This window comes from Lygodium microphyllum, chromosome 11 (assembly GCF_053477565.2).
Source record: "Lygodium microphyllum isolate KBCC chromosome 11, Lygodium_microphyllum_v1.1.10, whole genome shotgun sequence".
NCBI lineage: Eukaryota > Viridiplantae > Streptophyta > Polypodiopsida > Schizaeales > Lygodiaceae > Lygodium > Lygodium microphyllum.
Window position 1 is genome coordinate 132942128 of NC_141145.1, and position 23842 is coordinate 132965969.

The window sequence follows — 23842 nt, forward strand, 5'->3', positions numbered from 1 at the left end:
AAAAACAGTTTTCAGCCTCCACTTGTGTGTGTATTCCCCCATTGTGCAAGCAAGAAAGCTACAAGTGAGACTCCTTCCTTCTCTCCCACAATCTTGACACTTACGCCGTACGGGCCTTTCCACTGTTGAGCTCAAGGAGCTAGGTTTTGAGGAGCATGAACATCCACCACCACCACCGCCAGTCATCCCATCTCTGGTTGAGCGACATGTTGAAGAGGGTCTGGATTTCGAGCAAGGTGATGAAGAAGAGCAACAAAGAATGTCGAGTTTGCCTCAACCCGATCTCCCACAGGAAGAACCTGCATATGCCCATCTGCCTGAGCGTATAGTTGCAGCAAGGAGGAGAAGACAAGAATTAGCTAAGAAGGCCCAAGACCGAGCACACACAATTCCAAGACAACTTCCTGAAGAGCCTATGCCACTTAGAGGTGATGCACATCCTATAGACTGACCCCAGGAGTTGGTCATCTAGCGTCAGCAAGAGCTCCACAAAAGGCCATTTGAGCTCTCATTTGCTTTCCCACGCTCTCTGGACCAAGCCCTGCCTCTAGGAGTCTTAGCCAAGATCAAGGATCTGGCTAATGAACTTGCAAACACGTGGATTGAAGAGAGGAGCCTAATAATGACTAGGTGGTGACAAGAACCATAGGATTACTAGGAAGATAAGGTCAATATGGTTCCCAAAACTGTCCAAGGCTACGAGGCACAGCCGAAATGGCAGAGGAGGATTTGGGACACCAATTTTGATACATGGACCGCCTTTTGCAGTTCACTCCCCGAAGAGCGCAATGATCCTATCTACATGCCCTACCCCCGTAGGCATGGAGTGGACTATGATAGAGACTTGTATGGGGATTACGACTTCCCAAAAATATATAATGTAAATGCTAGGAGCCCTGAGAAATGCTTAGTGTTTAGGTTAGAAGATATACTTCCTTCTATAAATCGTTTCTTTGCAGACTTCTCTTCCTGCCCAGATCCAACATTTTTGACCACTTGTAATTACCTCTGACTTATCAAATTCCTGCTACTCCAAAAACCCACAGTAGAGGAAGCCCATCTTATCCCACTCTTCTTTGATATCAACCTAGAAATAGATAGTAGAGCTATGACTAGGTTAATGATGCGGGCTACTCTCCTTCCTTCCTTCTATCTAGAGCTCTTAGAAAATATGAGTGACACCCGCTTCACAAGGTGTAATCACCCTTTCTTGTCAACCACTCCTCTGAGAGCTAAGGCCGATATTAAAGAATACCTACAAAGTCGTGCATTCTTATCTCAATGCCTGCGACCGGCCCATGATTAAATGGGTGTGATATGCCTTGACAATTGTACTCCCTCTCTCATTCTCATTCTTTAAAAAAAAAGGAAAAAAGAAAGCAAAGAGAGAAAAAGCCACAAGGAAACAAAGACAAGGTGACTGGAGAGAAAGACAAGAGAAAAAAATAGCAAAGCTGAAAGATGAATCTACTACTAAGCAAGTTAACAAGGAGAACACTTCACATGTGCTTGCAGTCTCCCTTCATTGTTATTGTGCACCACACTCACTACATCTAGGGTTCTCCCTAGCCCCTTCCCTACTTCACACTTAGGGCACATCAAGGGCAGGACTTTCAGACCTATCACCCTAAGTTTTGCATTGCATCTCCAACGACGCACAAACTGGGTCCTCAAGTGTGGGACATTACCAAGGGCTTGCCCAAGGTTAGACCCATCTCCCAGTTCCACTAGCACGGGCGCCATGCACTACACAGTGAGATAGACACACCCCCTAGGAAGTGCACAACTTTTCTTACAGGTTATGTTCGTGTTTCAAGAACTAGCTGCTTGACTGAAGAAGATCATCCACTACATCTTCCAATGACAAGGAATTTTTCCATGAGTCAGACATGACTCCATTACTGCAACAGATTTCATGTTGCTAGCCATCTGCCTAGCTGCTGATGGCTACCATGATTGAACCAAGTCAAGGTAGAACCGCCATTGGCATAGATCTTGAAACCTCATCGTCCAATGATCCATGCCAATGCCTCAAGATCTATGAATCGCTTATTGATTCCACAAGCCTGAAGACCTTCAACTCAAAACTGAAGACTTTCAACTCAAAGACAAGGATTTTCAATCAAAGCAATGGATTTTCAAGGCAAATAGCCTTCGGGGGGTTTCTCTAGAATCAATCCCTCCAATACCACCCTCCTAAGGGATTGCTTATTGCTTCAAGCATTTCTGAAACTCAAAAGACGACCGGCTATATAAGGAGCGCCACAACAGTGTGAAAGATGCCGAGTATCTTCATGAAGCCTAAAGCATGCCGGAATCTTTCCTGGTCATCGTCCTTAAACCCCATCACCTATCATTCACCCAACCACATTGGAAGCAGTGTCACCCACCTATCTGTTCCACCTAGCAACCGACCTAACTAGCCACTACGTCCTTGTCAACCACGTCTTCAGTGTACGCTACAGCCTGCTACCTACGACGGTGAGTGCCATGGGACTGGCACTCATCTAAGAGGGGGGTAATGTTAACCCCAACACGAAGAAAGCAAAAGGAAATAAAAAGGACGCAGGGCAAAGGCGGAAAAAAGCTAGCCCGACTGAAGAAAGAATAGGAGAAAAGGCCAAAAGCGAAAGGGCAACCTTAAAAGTCCAAGGCAAATGCAAAAGGGGAAAGGCGCATTTTAAAATAAAAAGGCGCACCCTGAAATCTTGTAAAAGAGCGCCGGGCTCTCACCCATGCAATTTGTAAATGTAGATGTATGGTGGAAAGGAATCTAGGAAGATAGAAGGACAATGGGAAAAAGGGCCTAGGCTATGGCCGGCCATGTAAAAAAGAGGAAAAGGGAATGATCGCCCAAAATGGATTTAGGGTTTTGTATATAAAGTTGAAAAGTGAATGAGAAGCTCATTCTTGTGTGTGGCCAAAGCTTCTTCTTCTTCTTCTCTTGTTTCTTGCCTTCTTGATTGTGCTTGAGAGAGGGATTGAGAGAGTGTAAGGGGGTGAGGGAGTGATTGTGTGAGAGTGAGGGATCCTGAAGAAGAAGCTCTCCATCTTCTCTCTTCATCTTCCCCTCCTCTCTTCTCTTCTCTTGTCTCGCACGTGGCTATGGAGGATGAAGCTCATGGGAGAGTGATTGAGGTTGCTTGAGCTTGCCTCAAGGATCGTGGAGCTACCAGTGTGCAAGAAAGAGGAGGGTACTCGATCGAGCATCAAGGTAACCTCACTACACCCATAAGGTAGGCATTGCGCGTTGGCTATGTGAGAGGTAGCCATGGCCGCTTGGTTCAAAACACTTGAGCAATAAGTGGTCCGTAGGTCTTGGGGTAGAGCTTGTAGCTCCCCTCCATTTTGGTTCCGTAATGTTAACCCCAACACGAAGAAAGCAAAAGGAAATAAAAAAGATCCAGGGCAAAGGCGGAAAAAAGCTAGCTCGACTGAAGAAAGAATAGGAGAAAAGGCCAAAAGTGCAAAGGCAACCTTAAAAGTCCAAGGCAAATGCAAAAGGGGAAAGGTGCATTTTAAAATAAAAAGGCGCACCCTGAAATCTTGTAGAAGAGCACCGGGCTCTCATCCGTGCAATTTGAAAATGTAGACGAGAGGTGGAAAGGAATCTAGGAAGATAGAAGGACAATGGGAAAAAGGGCCTGCTATGGCCGGTCATGTAAAAAAGAGGAAAAGGGGATGACCACCCAAAAGGGATTTGGGGTTTTGTATATAAAGTTGAAAAGTGAATGAGAAGCTTATTCTTGTGTGTGGCCAAAGCTTCTTCTTCTTCTTCTCTTGTTTCTTGCCTTCTTGCTTGTGCTTGAGAGAGGGATTGAGAGTGTGAGGGAGTGAGGGAGTGATTGTGTGAGAGTGAGGGATCCTCGAGAAGAAGCTCTGCATCTTCTCTCTTCATCTTCCCCTCCTCTCTTCTCTTCTCTTGTCTTGCACGTGGCTATGGAGGATGAAGCTCATGGGAGAGGGATTGAGGTTGTTTGAGCTTGCCTCAAGGATCGCGGAGCTACCGGTGTGCAAGAAAGAGGAGGGTACTCGATCGAGCATCAAGGTAAGCTCACTACACCCATAAGATAGGCATTGTGTGTTGGCTATGTGAGAGGTAGCCATGGCCGCTTGGTTCGAAACACTTGAGCAATAAGTGGTTCGTAGGTCTCGGGGTAGAGCTTGTAGCTCCCCTCCATTTTGGTTCCGTAATGTTAACCCCAACACAAAGAAAGCAAAAGGAAATAAAAAAGATACAGGGCAAAGGCGGAAAAAAGCTAGCTCGACTGAAGAAAGAATATGAGAAAAGGCCAAAAGCGCAAAGGCAACCTTAAAAGTCCAAGGCAAATGCAAAAGGGGAAAGGCGCATTTTAAAATAAAAAGGCGCACCCTGAAATCTTGTAGAAGAGCGCCGGGCTCTCACCCGTGCAATTTGTAAATGTAGACGAGAGGTGGAAAGGAATCTAGGAAGATAGAAGGACAATGGGAAAAAGGGCCTGCTATGGCCGGTCATGTAAAAAAGAGGAAAAGGGGATGACCACCCAAAAGGGATTTGGGGTTTTGTATATAAAGTTGAAAAGTGAATGAGAAGCTTATTCTTGTGTGTGGCCAAAGCTTCTTCTTCTTCTTCTCTTGTTTCTTGCTTTCTTGCTTGTGCTTGAGAGAGGGATTGAGAGTGTGAGGGAGTGATTGTGTGAGAGTGAGGGATCCTGGAGAAGAAGCTCTACATCTTCTCTCTTCATCTTCCCCTCCTCTCTTCTCTTCTCTTCTCTTGCACGTGGCTATGGAGGATGAAGCTCATGGGAGAGGGATTGAGGTTGCTTGAGCTTGCCTCAAGGATCGCGGAGCTACCGGTGTGCAAGAAAGAGGAGGGTACTCGATCGAGCATCAAGGTAAGCTCACTACACCCATAAGGTAGGCATTGTGTGTTGGCTATGTGAGAGGTAGCCATGGCCGCTTGGTTCGAAACACTTGAGCAATAAGTGGTTCGTAGGTCTCGCGGTAGAGCTTGTAGCTCCCCTCCATTTTGGTTCAGTAATGTTAACCCCAACACAAAGAAAGCAAAAGGAAATAAAAAAGATGCAAGGCAAAGGCGGAAAAAGCTAGCCCGACTGAAGAAAAAATAGGAGAAAAGGCCAAAAGTGCAAGGGCAACCTTAAAAGTCCAAGGCAAATGCAAAAGGGGAAAGGCGCATTTTAAAATAAAAAGGCGCACCTTGAAATCTTGTAAAAGAGCGCCGCCGTACAATTTGTAAATGTAGACGAGCGGTGGAAAGGAATCTAGGAAGATAGAAGGACAATGGGAAAAAGGGCCTAAGCTACAGCCGGCCATGTAAAAAAGAGGAAAAGGGGATGACCGCCCAAAAGGGATTTAGGGTTTTGTATATAAAGTTGAAAAATGAATGAGAAGCTCATTCTTGTGTGTGGCCAAAGCTTCTTCTTCTTCTTCTCTTGTTTCTTGCCTTCTTGCTTGTGCTTGAGAGAGGGATTGAGAGAGTGTGAGGGAGTGAGGGAGTGATTGTGTGAAAGTGAGGGATCTTGGAGAAGAAGCTCTCCATCTTCTCTCTTTATCTTCCCCTCCTCTCTTCTCTTCTATTGTCTTGCACGTGGCTATCGAGAATGAAGCTCATGGGAGAGGGATTGAGGTTGCTTGAGCTTGGCTCAAGGATCATGGAGCTACCATTGTGCAAGAAAGAGGAGGGTACTCGATCGAGCATCAAGGTAAGCTCACTACACCCGTAAGGTAGGCATTGCGCGTTGGCTATGTGAGAGGTAGCCATGGCCGCTTGGTTCGAAACACTTGAGCAATAAGCGGTCCGTAGGTCTCGGGGTAGATCTTGTAGCTCCCCTCCATTTTGGTTCCGTAATGTTAACCCCAATATGAAGAAAGAAAAAGGAAATAAAAAAGACGCAGGGGCAAAGGCGGAAAAAAGCTAGGCCGATTAAAGAAAGAATAGGAGAAAAGGCCAAAAGCGCGAGGGCAACCTTAAAAAGTCCAAGGAAAATGCAAAAGGGGAAATGTGCATTTTAAAATAAAAAGGCGCATCCTGAAATCTTGTAAAAGAGCGTCAGGGGCTCTCACCCGTGCAATTTGTAAATGTAGACGGGCGGTGGAAAGGAATCTAGGAAGATAGAAGGACAATGGGAAAGAGGGCCTAGGCTATGGCCGGTCATGTAAAAAAGAGGAAAAGGGGATGACCACCCAAAAGGGATTTGGGGTTTTGTATATAAAGTTGAAAAGTGAATGAGAAGCTCATTCTTGTGCAGGGCCAAAGCTTCTTCTTCTACTTCTCTTGTTTCTTGCTTTCTTGCTTGTGCTTGAGAGAGGGATTGAGAGTGTGAGGGAGTGATTGTGTGAGAGTGAGGGATCTTGGAGAAGAAGCTCTCCATCTTCTCTCTTCATCTTCCCCTCCTCTCTTCTCTTCTCTTGTCTTGCGCGTGGCTATGGAGGATGAAGCTCATGGGAGAGGGATTGAGGTTGCTTGAGCTTGCCTCAAGGATCGTGGAGCTACCAGTGTGCAAGAAAGAGGAGGGTACTCGATCGAGCATCAAGGTAAGCTCACTACACCCGTAAGGTAGGCATTGCGCATTGGCTATGTGAGAGGTAGCCATGGCCACTTGGTTCGAAACACTTGAGCAATAAGTGGTCCGTAGGTCTCGGGGTAGATCTTGTAGCTCCCCTCCATTTTGGTTCCGTAATGTTAACCCCAACACAAAGAAAGCAAAAGGAAATAAAAAAGACGCAAGGCAAAGGCAGAAAAAAGCTAGCCCGACTGAAGAAAGAATAGGAGAAAAGGCCAAAAGCGCAAGGGCAACCTTAAAAGTCCAAGGCAAATGTAAAAGGGAAAAGGTGCATTTTAAAATAAAAAGGCGCACCCTGAAATCTTGTAAAAGAGCGCCGGGCGGGCTCTCACCCGTGCAATTTGTAAATGTAGACGAGCGGTGGAAAGGAATCTAGGAAGATAGAAGGACAATGGGAAAGAGGGCCTAGGCTACGGCCGGCCATGTAAAAAAGAGGAAAAGGGGATGACCACCCAAAAGGGATTTAGGGTTTTGTATATAAAGTTGAAAAGTGAATGAGAAGCTCATTCTTGTGTGTGGCCAAAGCTTCTTCTTCTTCTTCTCTTGTTTCTTGCTTTCTTGCTTGTGCTTGAGAGAGGGATTGAGAGAGTGTGAGGGAGTGAGGGAGTGATTGTGTGAAAGTGAGGGATCTTGGAGAAGAAGCTCTCCATCTTCTCTCTTCATCTTCCCCTCCTCTCTTCTCTTCTCTTGTCTCGCACGTGGCTATGGAGGATGAAGCTCATGGGAGAGGGATTGAGGTTGCTTGAGCTTGCCTCAAGGATCGTGGAGCTACTGGTGTGCAAGAAAGAGGAGGGTACTCGATCGAGCATCAAGGTAAGCTCACTACACCCGTAAGGTAGGCATTGCGTGTCGGCTATGTGAGAGGTAGCCATGGCCGCTCGGTTTGAAACACTTGGGCAATAAGTGGTCCGTAGGTCTCGGGGTAGAGCTTGTAGCTTCCCTCCAATAACTATACCATCTGGGTACCAAAATAGCATCTCCAAAGCATCAAACATGCATTACAGAATTGATGGTTTGCTATTCAAACTAGTTCTATGTAGAATAGAGAGCTAAAACTACATAGAATCAACCCTATGAGTGCTCAAATTTGTAGCTCTTGTTGTGCTCTTTGTTTCTAGCTATAGACAGGCATTTGGAAACAAATTTGTATGTGATAGCATGGTTTTTGAGATTAAAGCTTGGTACTTGCAACCAACCAGTTGTGTAGCTGTAGCTAGTTGTCATCAACGTGTGCCATAATAATGAGTCGATGTGCGTTTGGTTAGTTGTGACCTATCTTATCTTTTGTGTAATGTGACTTAGACTTTAGAGTGTGTTTCATAGAATGGATGAATAATAATGACAATGAGAGAGTGCACTACTCTCTATTGGAAGCTCCATTCCTTTGTCAGTCTCTTCTCTCTCCTTGATCATGGTATTAGAGCCCAATCTTGAAGGAGCTGGAAGCTAGAGGGTGATTGTGACGTGCAGCCTATGAAAAAGAACCCTGTAGAGGTTCATCGGTAGCCATATCAATGGTTGCCTATCTCTACCTTTGTCAGAGCATATTGAGGCCTCTACAATGAGTTTATGGGCATGTATTGGAGCTTGTGGTTGGGCTCATTGTGGCTAGTATCAACATCAGTCTATCAGCATGGATCAAGATTGGTTGCACTTGTTTTTTTCTAATGTTAATGATTAGCAAGTTATGTGTGGTTATTGCACTCCATATTGAGTGACAAACTTGGCCATTGTGCGGACCCTCTTAGAACTATTGAGTGCTCAAGATACATTAGTGAGTAATAGCTAAAAAGTTTAGCTTAGACTAGCATGCATAGAAATTGTGCTTTTTTTTTGTGCAAAATGCTCAACCTTGGTGCCCAACTACACATTTGAACATTGCAAGGATCCTTTGCATTAAATTTGGCAACATACTCATGCATTTTGATATATAATAAGGGGCTAAAGATCAATTATTTACTAACTAAGTACACATGTAGGGTGTTGTCATACATACAAGGACAGCATGTATTTCATGTGTTATACCTCACTAAAGCTCATCATAATGTCTGATGAAGCCTAGATTATGCTCGGGTGTTCTGAGATATCATTTGAGTTGCCTTGACCATTGAATTCTTAGCTCATAAATGATACAATATTGCTGGTACAATAGGGTTATTGACTAGTTAACACCTATGCAATGACTTTTCTTCATACTTACTTGGTGTATATGTAATTATTGATGATCGCTTAGATATATATCAACTCTCAAATGTTGTGGCAAGTATCTAAGATGCATTGAGGTGCTATTGGGATAAGAATACTCCAATTATTATAGTTATTTGTTGTTGGTTATAAAATGCTACTTGCATGTCATAAACTGTGAAAGAGTTTTAGTGAATGCTAACATGAGGTTGATGCATCTATTGATGCCTATATGAACATATTTTGATGCTAGAATGGTGTGGTGATGTTATGTGAAATTTATGAGTAGATTTGAGCATTGTTTATGATTAGCTTGACCGTGTTCTCATTGTTGTAATACAATTTACTACCAATAGGCATTTGGACAAGGTACCCATAAAGTGGTCTGCTAGTCGAGTACTTCAAATAGATGTATTGACTCTAGAGAGATCATGTACTTGCATGAGGATGTTTATGGGATGTTTTGAATTGTGAATTTGAACTGCAATTTTTTTTTGGGAGCTTGGCTATATTATCATAGGCTATGGTAAAAACACTTGGTTTATGCCTGGATTAGTTAATGGTATATGCAGTTGCAACTTGTAAATTGTGACAAGTTTTTGAAGATTGTTTGATGGCATTATTGCTACCTAACTAAAAAGATATAGCATTGTCTTGAACTGCTGAGTATTACATTATAGCTAATGCAACAAGAACATATAATATAACTTAGATTGTGGGGATAAGCTTGACAACAAGAACTTTGCTCCATGGTGGTTCAATGCTAGAAAACACCCCATTATGGCAGGAAACAAGGGCAAGAGAAAGGCTAAAGAATGCCTACAACAAAAATCAAAGATTTTGTGCTTGATAATAGCCCTAATGTGGTTATTAAAAGAAGATCCACAATGACAAAGGGAATAAGACACTTTGAATGCAACATTATGTAGCCATGAGACAAGATATGCACTGAGGCATCTCAAAACGGATCAAATGGTTCTAGTAGCAAGCACACAAATGAAACATGACATTGATGAATTGATAGCCTAAATTTCCCAATTGGCTGCACTCCAAGTGGTAGAGAAGAAAAACAAAGAAATTTCTCAAGTTGCCATCGATAGAGAACCATTTCAGCCATTAAACACCAATTTATAGCATGGCATTATTGGTAAGAGGGGCATACCAAATAGCTAGTATGAAGTTGGGGAGCCTTCTCAAAGTAATGAAGAACATATAAGAGAGATATAGGAGGCATTCATAGTATCAATTCTCAATAGATAGGGAGTCAACCACCTATAGACACATTTCAACAAATATTTGGGAGGAGTTTCTCAAATAATGGAAGCCAAGATGGTGGGTATGATGATTAGCAAAATAGTGGACAAGCATGCTTTAATGAGAGGGAGCTTCAAGGCCAGATAGTCCTTTCACATATAAAATAATGAGACACCATGAATTGATAACCAAAATGGATCAAAGGGTTCTAACAAAAGCACACAAACCAAAGATGCCATTGATAAATTGACAACCCAAACTACCCAATTGATTGCACTCCAAATCATGGAGAAGGAAAACAAAGAAATGTCTCAAGTTGTCATGGATAGACAACAAATTCAACAATTAGATACCAAATTTAAAACATGGAATTATTGGCAAGAGGGCATACCAAAAAATCACTAGGAAGTTTGGGAACCTTCTCAAAGAATCAAAGAGCATCTAGGAGCCATTTATAGTGTCAAGTTTCAATGGCAAAGGAGTTAAGCATCTATAGGCACATTTTAGCAAACATTTGGAAGAAGTTTCTCAAATAATGGAGGCCAAAATGGTGGGTATTATGATTAGCTAAATAATGAATATGCATGCTTTAATTAGAGGGATCTTGAAGAAAATTAGACATGCTTTAAGGAGAGGAAGCATCAAGATAAAATAGTCCTTTCAAATTATAGCAAGAAATCATCATCACCATCTAACTTGAAAGAATGGATAGCCAATCTTGGGTCCTATTGCAACATCTACCCAAAGATGATGAGCAAAAGATACATTTTTTCGGACTCAATTTGAAAGCATTTGCACACACACATTGTAGATATATAAAAAAGGAGAATCATCCCATAAATGGTTGGGAAGATTTCAAATAGTCAAGGGATATTCTAAAGTAGTGTCAATTTGGGGGAAATTCAAGTGGATTCAACATGCATATTAGTAGCCAAAGGGTTCCCACATACCCTCCATTTAATGTGTCAAAGCAAGCAACCAATTTCAAGCTTTCAATCCACTATAGGATAGAGAATAGACAAGCTGAAAATAAATCATGGCCCTCTTCATCTCAAGGCAACCAAAAGTTCATACCAATGGATTTATTCAAAGAAAGGAAGAAAAAGGGGTTATGTTTCAAGTGTGGCCCAAGAAGCATACACCTAAACATGCAACAAAATGTATCCACAAGAAGGCCAAAGTGAATAGGATGGTTGTCATTGAAGAGTTGGCTGATGAAGAAGAGGTTATGCTTGTGTATGCCCATGCTAAAAATGAAGAGTATGAGAATACAATTGACTAATATTATTTTTATAATCTTTTGGATGTATCTCTTTTGATGTGGATGGTCGATTGTCCTTTGATATTCATGGAAAAGAGGATGAAATGCTATTAATTATTCATAATTTAGCCTATTTCATCTCTATCTATGCTTGGGTAGGTTCAATGAGCCCGAGCACACTTAGAATTCAAGACAATATTCATGGAAAAGTTATTTACAACTTGGTTGGTAGTGGGAGTACACTTAGTTTCATCAAACAAGCAAAAGCAATGGACTTGTTAAAATGCTTTGCCATAGACTTACAACAACACATTAGAGTGCAAATAGTGAATGTAGATTAATCTAAATGTGCTCATATGTCTCTTTATGCTTGGCTAAAAAAATTATGTGGCATCAATGGATTTATTGGCATTGGAAATGAGTCCCATTGATGTTATTTTGGGTCATGATTGGCTTTGATAGCTAGGCAAGATCACTATGGGCTTCTCATAGCTCTACATGGAACTTATGTGGAAAGGATAGCTCATAAACCTTGAAGGAGTCCAAAATAGAGCAAATTTTCAGCTTATAATAGCCAAAGATTTTAACAAGGAGTTCGAGAAGAGGTCCCAAATATTTGTCATGAATCTCAATAGGAAAATGCAAATCAATCTAAGAATTTAGAAAATGAATTAGATCTTAGAGCATTATTTGAGGAGTACATGGATCTATTCCAAGTGCCAACATCCCTTCCTCTAAAGAAAGTAGTTGACAATCCAATTGAGTTAACTCTAAGTCTATCAATAAACCTCCCTATAGACTCTTAAAATGTAAAAGCGAAGAAAATTAAGGATTTTTTGGAAATGGGGTTCATAGAGTGAAATTTATTTTCCATACACCTCATCGATGTTATTGGTAAAGAAGAAAGATGGCACCTTTCAAGTGTGTATTAATTACAGGGAGTTAAACAAGATTACAACCAAGAGTAGGTACCCCATTCCTAGAGTTGATGATTTGTTGGATGAGATAAAGGGATCAAAATACTTCACAAAGGAAAACTTGAGATCGGGGCTACTGGTAAATTAGAATGAGAGAGGATGATGGAGTATAGATAGATTTTAGGATTGAGTGGAGCCTCTGCCATTTTCTTCTTGTGCCATTTGGGTTGACTATTAGGTACAGGTGTAGGATGGCCCTGAGTGGTATCCCAAAGTAGCATTCATAGATTGGAAACTAAAAGAGACGATCAATGTTGATGGCATCAATGCAGTAATGGAAGGTGATAGATTAGCCATAGATTATGGTAGATGGACTTCATGATACCACATGCACCAAAAGCTATAAAAGGAGTAGAGAAAAAGTCATTCTCTTCTCTTCCCTTAGCTCTCTATTTGGTTCTTGAGATTTCTCATGCTTTGAGATTGCCTCATATTCTTTCATTCATTGTATTGTTGTGATGGCAATCATGGTTGTCTGGTCTATTATTGTCATGCATTTCTCTAAGTGGTTACCCCTTTGGAATGTACCCCATGGTCTGAGTCAATTGTTGAACATTGTAATACATTACTAGAATATATGAGCATCATTTTCTTTCATTAAGTACAATCTCAGTGATACATTTGGTAATCTTACATTAGATATGCTACGACTGTCGTGCCTGCAATGCTAGCATAACATTGTCTCCACTCAAGACTCTATTGTTCCACAGATTTGGTGCAATCTACTTGTATTGAATGACCACAACCAAAACTTGGATCCGATTACACATGGCGACCACATTGATCTTTCTCATGCGCATAGATCTACATGTGCACATTCTCTTAGGGTCCGCCAAAGGATATCTAGCCTATGTTTTCATGATTGTCTACTAGGAATGAGTAGTGGTATTAGATTCCATCTCATGAGGGTACATTCCTCAATGATGATGACACCTTCTAGGTAGCAGAGAAGCAGCCCTACAAACAACACTCACACTTTGTTCCTAGACCTCAGGATGTGCATCCTAGTCCACCAATTTCTCATGTGGTGCCTCTAAAGCTAGTAAGGCGGTTATTTGCATTAGCTAACCCGGTTGTGGTTTTACCCATTGCTCCTTGTGGTATTTGAGTTCACACTTGGATGGTTGTCCATGCATGGGTTCTCTCTTTGAAGTTTTTTGGCTCATCAGTGAGGATGTGATGCCTTCCTTAGGCAATTTGAGATGGCATATACGATCAAAATTTCAACCCAAGTGGATCCTTCCCATAAGGTGGTTGTATTTGAGTCATCGATGTAGAAAGAGATGGTGGCTTGGCTCACAATGGGCCACACTTGATGATGCTAGGGTAGTATTCTGCTCATGGTTCCATCCGGACATGATTGATGCCTTAGAAGAAATAAATACTTCATAGTAGGCTCAAATAAGATGATGCCACAATCCAAAGCTATACAACTAGATTTAAGGATTTGAGAGGAAAAATGTCCCCAAACACCCATCCCATTGGTGAAATGTTGCACTTCCTATATATGCAAGGCTTTAATTGGGATATCCATAAACCTTTGGCTTCAAAAGATCTATTTAGTAATAACATGGAGTAGTTCTATCAGCATGCTAGCCGCATATTGGGATGTTTCTAGCTAAGAGAAAGTCTAAAAAAGGGAGAAATTTGACTAAATCCACATCGTCCTATATGGAATCTAGTGACTCTAATTCGGATTCAAACCCAGAGAAAGAGAGTAGTAGTAAGGAGGAGGACTCTAAGGATGAGGAATGTTAGAAGCCCAAAAAGTCCAAAAGGAAGGACAAGGGCTGCAAACCATTAGAGGGCACTTGAAAATCTGGATTCAAAACCCTTTGGTGTACCAAGTGCAATAATCTAGGTTAGATAGTTGTCGAATTCAATCTTAATCAACGATGGTGTGGAATTTTCCATATGGCTACCCACAATACAGAGGTCTATTGCTATAATGCAGGTAGTAAGATGAAATAGACTAGGATATGGCAAGGCATGGGAGGAGTGCAACTTGCCAATTGGAATACCCCTAGACCATTTGATTCCAAGGCTATGCCAAGGGTGTTTGCAAGGCATTGCGCCTTTCCTCTTGTGTCTTAACTCCAGGGATGAGAAGGGGTTCAAGACCTCCTCTACCTCAAGCTACAACATTTGTGGCAATTGGATTGAAAGATAGAGTTGTTGTTGCTTTGCCTAGCTCTACAAGCACACTTTGAGGAACAGGGGTTGGAGTGACGGCTATAGCTTCCTATTGAAGCATGGCTATCAAGCTTGTGATGAAAGGAGACCTTGGTGCCAACCCCAGCTAGTAAAGGTAAGAATGTAATCAAGGAAGAGCCCATCCCCCTCAGTGTGATGATGAAGCTCCCCAAAAACTCCTTGCCCAGATTTCTCAACAAACACTTCATCTAAAGACCCCCAAATGGCTCCTGCTTATGGAACACTACAAAGCCCTTAAGCAATAGTGGGATGAGACCTTGGAGCATGTTGAAGTACTCAAAAGTGACCATTGCCAACTCCTAGTAGCTGATGCAGATGTAGAGCCCAAGTATATGATGAAGCACATCTCACCATTGGTCTGAAAAACCTTGGACAATATGATGAAGCGGGGTGTGATGTCTTCTCTAACCTAGTCCCAGTTTTACAAAAACACAATCGGACTCCGCATTCAAGATTCCATGTCTATTGATCCTAGCATAGGCCCAAAGAAGCGCAACCTCTTGAAGTCCAAGGAGGAGGCCAAGGACCCGTGCACAAAGACAAAACAATCTAACACTAACATCAAACTACACACCAAAGTAGAGCAACTCAAAGGGAGGTTGATGAAAATAGAGGCCTTGGCAACCAAGCGCATGATGTGTATCTGCTCTCTCCAAGATGATGCTAGCTGGAAAGATGAGTGGATTGAGCATCTAGAGCAGCACCTCATTGTTGCAAGGGTGGAGCGAGATCAACTTCATCAAGAGGTTGTTTGGATGGGCACCTATTACCTAGAAATCTTGGTGACAAAACTCTTCACTCACCACATTCCTTAGTCTCCACATTGGAACTGCATGGATCTTTGGCTCTAACACCACCATTTGCACTATAGCCATTGCCACCCTTACCACTGGCACCTCTTGGACTATGCCCCAACCCCCTCCCCCTCTAGTTTTTCCCATTCCTCCAAAACTATCACCACTAGCTCTACTCAATCCCTTGATCCCAACCTAGCCCTCGTATCACTAGAAGCTGCACATGATGCACCCACCCCACTAGAAGATGATGATGCCATTGAAGAGTGACTCTTGTGGGTTCGAGTCCTCCATGTGTGTTGTTTATGTATCAATCATAGGAATAATATGGCCTTGATTGGTGGCCCAAAAGTAGCATTCATAGATTGGCAGCTAAAAGAGATTATCAATGTTGATGGCAGTGGTGCAGCAATGGAAGGCAATGGATTAGCCACAAATGACGACAAATGGACTTCATGACACGATCGGCACCAAAAGCTATAAAATTACAAAAAATGGACTTCATGACACCATAGGCACCAAAAGCTATAAAATGAGCAAAAAGAAGAAGTGTTGTGGTCCTTCTGTTCTCTTCCTTAGTTCTCTATTTGGTTCTCAAGCTTTCCCATACTCTGAGATCCCCTCACATTCTTACATTTATTGTATTGATGTGATGGCAGCCATGGTTGTCTAGTCCATTATCATATATTTATCTGAGTGGGTACCCCTTTGGAATGTATCCCATGGTCTAAGTTTATTGTTGAACACTATAATACATTATTGGAATATATGAGCACCCTTTTCTTTCATTAAGTACTGTCTCAATGATACATTTGGCAGTCTTACTTTGGATATTCTATGAGTGGCATACTTGTAATGCTAGCATATCATATATTTATCTGAGTGGTTACCCCTTTGAAATATATCCCATGGTCTGAGTTTATTGTTGAACACTATAATACATTATTGGAATATATGAGCACCCTTTTCTTTCATTAAGTACTGTCTCAATGATACATTTGGCAGTCTTACTTTGGATATTCTATGAGTGGCATACTTGTAATGCTAGCATATCATTGTGATGGGTTTGAGCATGTTAAGACTCTAATGTTCCACAAAGTTGGTGCAATCTTCTTGCACTTGGCAACCACAACCAAAACTAGGGCTCGATTACATTTACTAATGTCCTAGCTATCTTTCAAAGCTTGATGAACAAGATTTTACATACATTCCTCTTCAATTTTGTGCTAGTGTTGTTTTATGATATCCTCATTTACATTGTCTTTGACAAATCATCTTATGCATATAATAATAATTTTATTTAAAAAGGATGTGTGTGCGTGTGTGGAGAGAGAGAGAGAGAGAATACAAATAAAAATTTTTAAAAATAAAAAAGTAATAGCTTTCCCTTTAACTTGGGGGGAGGGGGGTGAGCTTTAATAGGGGCATGTGCGGCCCTTTCCATATAAAGTCAAAAACCCCTAAACAATCCCCTTTTTACACAAAGCTGAAACCCCCTTGACCCCTCTTTTTTTGATTTTATAAGGAGAAAAAAGAAGCAAAACATTTTACCTTATCCTAAAGGACTTTTCTTCTTTCTAAATCTTTATAAACAAACAAAAATCCTCCCTTAGGAAACAAAGAAAGAAGCCCCGTTTGATAAATCAAACAAATAAAGACAAACCCCTTCTATCTTCCTCTCTCCTCATCTCCCCCCTCCCAAAGAAAAAGTATTTAAAGGATCCCTCTATCTTTACAATGCATTTCATTTTTGAGAAGAGGATATTCTTGAAAGAGAGAGTGGGAGTGAGAGTAAGAGTAAAAGAGAGGAAAGAAAGAAGCAATAGAAAATTTGTGTCAAGGAGGTAGCAATAGTTTCGCATGTTGATACCCTACTTGTGAACCTCTTCATGCTAATGCCTTTTTGAACTATCATGGCCCCATGCAAGTGCATTAATATAGCAGGACCTTCATCCACCCAAAATGCTGAAAATACCATTATTGATATGCCGCAAATTTACTATTTTTAAAATAATATTAAATAATTATTATTATTTAAAATTTACTTATAAAACTATCATAAATTAGAAATGTGACTTAGCTTTCTTTTTTATATTTCTCAATTATTATTAAATACATTAAATTAGTAAATCATAGCAAAAAATATACTAGAGTTTATGGAAAATTAAACTTTTAAAGTCAAATTTTTTAATTTAATTTACATAACTAGTATGTTTTTAGTCCTAGCCTAGAAATCATGTTGAAAAAGTACTCTCTTTATAAATTACATACATTTTCATAATTGAGAAAAATGCCTATAATAAATTGTTAAATTTTCTTTTTCATGTTTCCTAAGTAGATAAAAAATCAATCAAGATACTTTAATGTGCATACATGCACATATAGTTTAAACTCAAGTTATAAGTTGGTTATTAATATTTTAATGGAAATTACTAGAACTCCATTGCAAGGTTTATATTGATCCTTGTCTAGAAAGGATTGGTTGTTTAATTATTTTTTCTTAATTGACTTTGGTTGCAATAAATCTAAAAAAGATCTTGATGACATCCATGCCTTCGACAATAAACGGTATTAAGATGTTGTGCCATCCCCATGGTCACGCCTAGGATACTCTTCACCCAAAGTTGTAAATAAACTTGCCTAAGTTTGCCAACCATCACTTAGGTATATATTGTCTATAGGAAGGTTCTCTCTTACAATAAGTGAGAATCAACGGATCTTTGGTAAGAGATAATAATCTCAATCCAATCCTATGATAGGGAAGGAAATCTATATGACCCCAACATGATTTAGCGTTGAAAAGCCCAACATGAACAAGGCATGGTGGAAACTCCATTTCTTTTGGTTTGGTTTGTACTTTGGAGTGGTTGTAACTATGCTAATAGATTAATTTTTTGTATGTATTTAAGAATGTGTCAATAAACCTAATGCAAAGATTAAGGAAGTTGTTTTTATATTTTCACGGTGTGAGTAGTATGCTTGCTTAGATAAGTAAAATATGCCACGTTAATAATGGGAAGTAGGTGGATGGTCTTTCTGACAAAACTATCATACGATTGGGTGGACTCGATTAGCTAAGTGACTTTTTGCGAAGTTTAAAAAATGGCTGAAAATTTGTGACCATCCTAAAGCCGAGTCTTAAAACTAGCTAAGCATTATTTTAGGGAGGTAGTGTAAGACTATGCCTTATGGGTAGAGGGGTTGACACTTAACTCCCCCCTCAATTGAACCAAGTGTAGTGCTTGTTCGCCTCAAGTCTCTAACGGCTCACACAATAGTGACTATCTTATCTTGATACTAGATTGATGCTAGAGACCATAACTGCGTCTTTAGGAACTTACAGGTCAATCCTCATGGGATGAGGCCGGATGCTTTACTTGCAAGGTAGACCTAGGGAACACCTATTTGCCTAAGTCTGCAAGCTAGTAAAATAGCATGGATGGTGACAATTAGGATCAACTATCAAACTACCCTTCCTATGATTTAGGATCAAGTACATTTCAGAGTGTCATAATCCCATGGTGCATCACATATTCCTCCACTTTCGTCATTGAACAACCAATTTTTCCATACTAAGAAAATAGTAGACACAATCAATATTAGAAAAATTTGATGGATTATTAAAATAGAATTTAAAACCAAATCTAGAAAAAAACTAGTTGAAGTAATATACTTATAAAGTTCCTCTCAAAAGAGGCCCAAGCACCACTCCCAAGATACGATGATGAGCTAGCTACAACACACATGTCACCTCCTTTTGTTGCCTCCACCTATCAATGTTTTCCTTTATTTAATATTTATCTTCTCCCATTACCCCCATCAAGCCAAGATGCTCTTAAAACCCATCACTACAGGCATTATATGCTTTTGAACAAAGGTAAGAGAGGTGTTTCATAATACGCAACTGCATATGTAATCATCAAAAAATGAGAGGGCTATGGAAACTCCTCATGGAAGTTCTTATAATATAATCTATTTTTTTCAAATCCTAGTCTCCATCTCTCTACTATGCTATACATATACACATGTACAACAAGCCCATGCAAGCTGATGATGCATTTCCTTTGTTCGGCATTCACGATGGGCTAAGTTGTATGATAGTCAATCAAGTATGAGAAGTCAAGATGAGTCATAGGTATCAAAAGCCTTCGAGTGTAGAAGACTAAAAGGGGTAATCATTAGCAATAGAGCTAGCTTGATGAGGGATGAGATCGATAGGCATGAGGGTCTAGATGGGAGTGGAGTAAGAGCTCGATCCATAGTAATAGATGCCAAAACCTAGAAGCAAGTCTAGTGTGATCAGGGAAGGGGGGGAAAAGTGGACAAAGGGACCAAATGGGACATTTTTGGCAGTTTAGTATGTGATAAGAGAAAGGTGCTTGGCTGAGATGAGCATCATCACCTTTGCAAGGGTTATAACCATTCAAGCTACAAGAACCTAAGGGGTGATGATGACAAGTGTATCAATTGTGTACACTAGGAGAGGACTCTGAGGGGGAAGGGGCTAACTATGTATAAATCATATACCACATGCATTCAAGACATGTTTTATATATCCCTATGTGAACTATATCAATAATTAGTCTTCAACCTTTTGTACATTCTCATGAAATTTGTAAATCCCATGCAATAATTTTTTTCAAAAGATATTTAACAAATCATTATGTAATAGACATAATACTACTCTCTAAAGCAACGAGAGGGAGCTTTTGTTTCATATACAATCCAAGAGCTTGGGGAATAGATAATTGTGTGTGGTTGTTCGAATCATGGCAAAATTTGTATGTAGAAAGCAACCAATCATGTGGAAGTGGTAATGCTATTGGATAGAAGGGGATCATGTGCTAATTCTAGATGGTTCTTGGATCACGCTTATGAGGGTGATTGTGAGCATAAACTAAAGGGTGAAAATCGAGTAAGAATGGTAAGATTAATGTACAATTAATGAGGGATTTGTATCAGAGATGAGGGTGATCAAATTATTTGAAGAATGGTTGGTTTTGCTATTTGTGTAGTCACTTTTTTTTTTCAAGCTTCAAAATCTTCAGCCTATGTTTTTTTATAGTTTTAATTTTCAACATACTCTACATACTTAGCGAAAGGGTCCCATGTGTCAACTTTGATCATGTGAGATCAATTCTACTTGAGCATGGGTCTACTTTGCATTTACAAGGGACATAACCATGTCAATATGGTAGCAAGATGGATGCATTTAACTACTTCAAATAGGGGGAAAAATAAAGAAGAAGGAAAGCATATGCGAGCATTGTGGTAAGAAGAGACATCTTTGAAAGGATTGCAAGAAACTAGCGACATCATTGAAGAAGAAGAAGAAGAAGGATGTGGACTTCCAACTCCAACTTTGTCCAAGCATCAAAGGACATGCTGTCTCTATAGGTTTCTAGCCTTAGTGGTATTATCATCCCTCACAAATCTCTACCAGAGAGAGTGTGTGAGAGGGTGGTGGTAGTGAGTTTTTTTAGCATTATTCATATGCAAGTGTGGTGGACCATGTGTGCATCTTACTGCCAACAACATTGACAAAGTTCATCTCACATAAGGGGACACTTTGACACTCTAGTAAAAGGCAAGGAATCCACGATCATGACATGCTTTCAAGATTTGGTTCATTAAAAACATCAAGATGATACAAGCTCTACTTTTTATGGTTAGGGATTCACACCATCAACATCGACATCAATGTCCTTTTAAGGCTTCTTGGTGTTGACTTGATCACACATTGTTTTGTTGGGTATTTATGATCTTATGTGATTTTTCATTATTTTGTGTACCATCATGAGTCTCTGATCATTGTATATTTATTGTATTAATTTCCATGATCTAAGAGAGGGTGTTAGCAAAGTACATATCTTGACTGACAAACTCTACTATCAAGGTGCATTTTTTCTTTATACTAGGTGCACTAAATATTGGATGATTAGTATTTTAGGTTGCATTTATTTCTTACTAAGACTAATAATTAATATTGCATTCTAGGCCCCCCCCATTACGCAATATCCTTATAGTCAATCAATTTGTGCCTCATTTGACATGAAACCACTAAAATTGGGGCAAGTAATGCCTACATTGTTCCATGACATTGTTTAGCATCTTCCAAAACAACACAGAAGATTCACAAACCTCCTCTTTTGTCTCATACATTGCTATTACCTGCAATGCTCTCATGCTATAAACAAGTATAAGTTAGTTCATAGGAAAATATATTTTTTCCATAAAAGTGCTAATCAAAGTATCATGAGGGATATTCATCAAGGATCCTATACTAAGCAAAACATTGTTGTCCAACCATCTACATGGTGATGTGATTAAAGTTCACCCATGCATTTCCTAGATCAAATGTGCATGTATCTCGCATGTGATTAACTAGATCCACCCCCGAAGCATGACCTTTTGTAGAAAGTTTAAAAATAACATTTGTCCTTAGTTCCTCCCTTTCTAGAAAATTAGATCCCATGGAAAAAGGGAAACACGAAACATCATTGTAGTTGTAGTATGTTGTTGTACTCGTCACCAACTAATGTACTGCGTATTTAAAAAAATGTTAAAAACATCTGGATGTCACCCTTTGTTTTGCATGAGTGGCATCATTTCTCTTAGGAAGTGATTGAGATCTTTGTTAATTTTCACTAGTCATCTCCCTTGGTAAGAGATTGGAACAACATTGGACATGCAACCAACATCTGAACTTTATGAGGAACTTCCTTGTCAATCTTCAACATTTGCTTACAAGCTTTTGTACTTTCTCAATAGTTTTCCTTCATGTTCCTTGCTAGACATTGTGTGAATCCCCCACCCCCAAAACTAAAAGAGAGGGTGTACATAAAACTTGAATTCCTTGAGGGCTATTTTGGGAGGTCTCCAATATGAGATAGTAAATTTTGGATGAGAATAAAATATGTTTTCGAACTACTATTTTGCTAGCCATATTGCTTTGGTTGGAAATCTTTCCAACTATTGTACTTTGTCGATTTCCATATTTGATTTTGAGGTACCATAAAGCCATTTAGAATCCTTAAAGGTCTAAAAATTTTATAATCCTAAATTAAAAGGAGCCTTCATCATTCAATACTTCGAGGAAGGGGGATACAATAATTTTGATGCTAGCCTTTTTGGATTGATAATATATCTATATGGTAGTAAAAACAAGTAATAAATATCCAAAAGACTTTATTGAGTTGTCATCATTACTCATTGTTCCATTAGTATCATTTGAAATCAATTTAGAACCATTTATTTACTACATCTAGAAAGGGCAATACCTTTTAGAGCTCTAGCCATCATTTTTAAATGTATCATCCATCAAGAGAATGTGTGGAAACCACAAATAGTAGGAGAGCAAGGGGCTACCATTGTCTAATGGATTTCCTTAAGGGAATGGGTGGATGGAGATATTAACATTGACCTCTATCATTGAGGAGGAATTTCCAAATAAATTCATGACAAACTTAATGAATTATTTGCCAAAACTTGTGACATACAAAGATTGAAATACAAACTCACATTTTAGTGTATCATAATCCTTATTATCAAATTAAAAATTTAAATAATAAACAATCTCTCTTGGTGTCCTGAGCATGTTTCATTCCTTCCCACAATGTAATGATAGAGTAAAAAATATACCTAACCTTTTTTGTTCTCTCCCAATCCAACTATCCATGTATCTAGAAATCCTTATTGCCAAGGCCTTTGCAAACACCTTACATGTTAAATTGATGAAAGCAATGATTTCTAATTTGTTAGTAAGGATTTCTCATCCCTTTTATATATGAGTTTTATAATGCTAGGCATTGAGGCTCAGTGGGAGGCTCCAAATCTAACACAACCTTTCATATAGACAACAAGGGGATCAATGTTTCTTTGAAGGCTTGATAGAATTCATTGGGAAACCCACAAATCAAGGGCTCTTCCCTTTCTTAAGCTCATCAATGGTGTCAGCACTTAGAAAGTTGTGCTCTAGAAGACAAGTTGTGGAGGGTGAACTACCTTAGGTGTGCATTTGTCACTTTTGCTGTAGCTCATATATTTTCTTCATTATAGACTAGAGGAGAGGTAAAAATATAATTTGGCAAAGTAATCATGAACCATGGCCATATTTTAGGCCTAGTTAATTGCTTTATTCCCCTTCTCATCAACTAAAAGAGGATGTAATTCCCTTTCTTTCTTTTTCTTTATTATGTTAACCATTTCTTTTCAAGGCACTTATCAATCTTAATAGCCCATCATGTCCTTATAGAGACCATAACTTATTGAGTCGTCTCAACCTCTTCCTCTTTCTTAAGTTCAATTCTATGTTTAAGAGTTCTTCTTGGGATTTAAGGTCCCCATCATTTGCACAAATTCCACTTTAAAAAATCTAGTATCAATATGAAACCATCTTGCTTTGATGGTATTATGGCTATTTCAAAGGGATAGGTTGATGCATCAGGGGGATTAGATGTAGCAATGTCTTCAAATACTTTGAAGGCAATGCCAACAAATGAGATATATATTCTTAATGAGATATAAGCCCTATTTGGTCTAGGCTACTTTTCTCATTGTATCCCCTATTTTATTATGTAAGAGAAGGGGATTTAA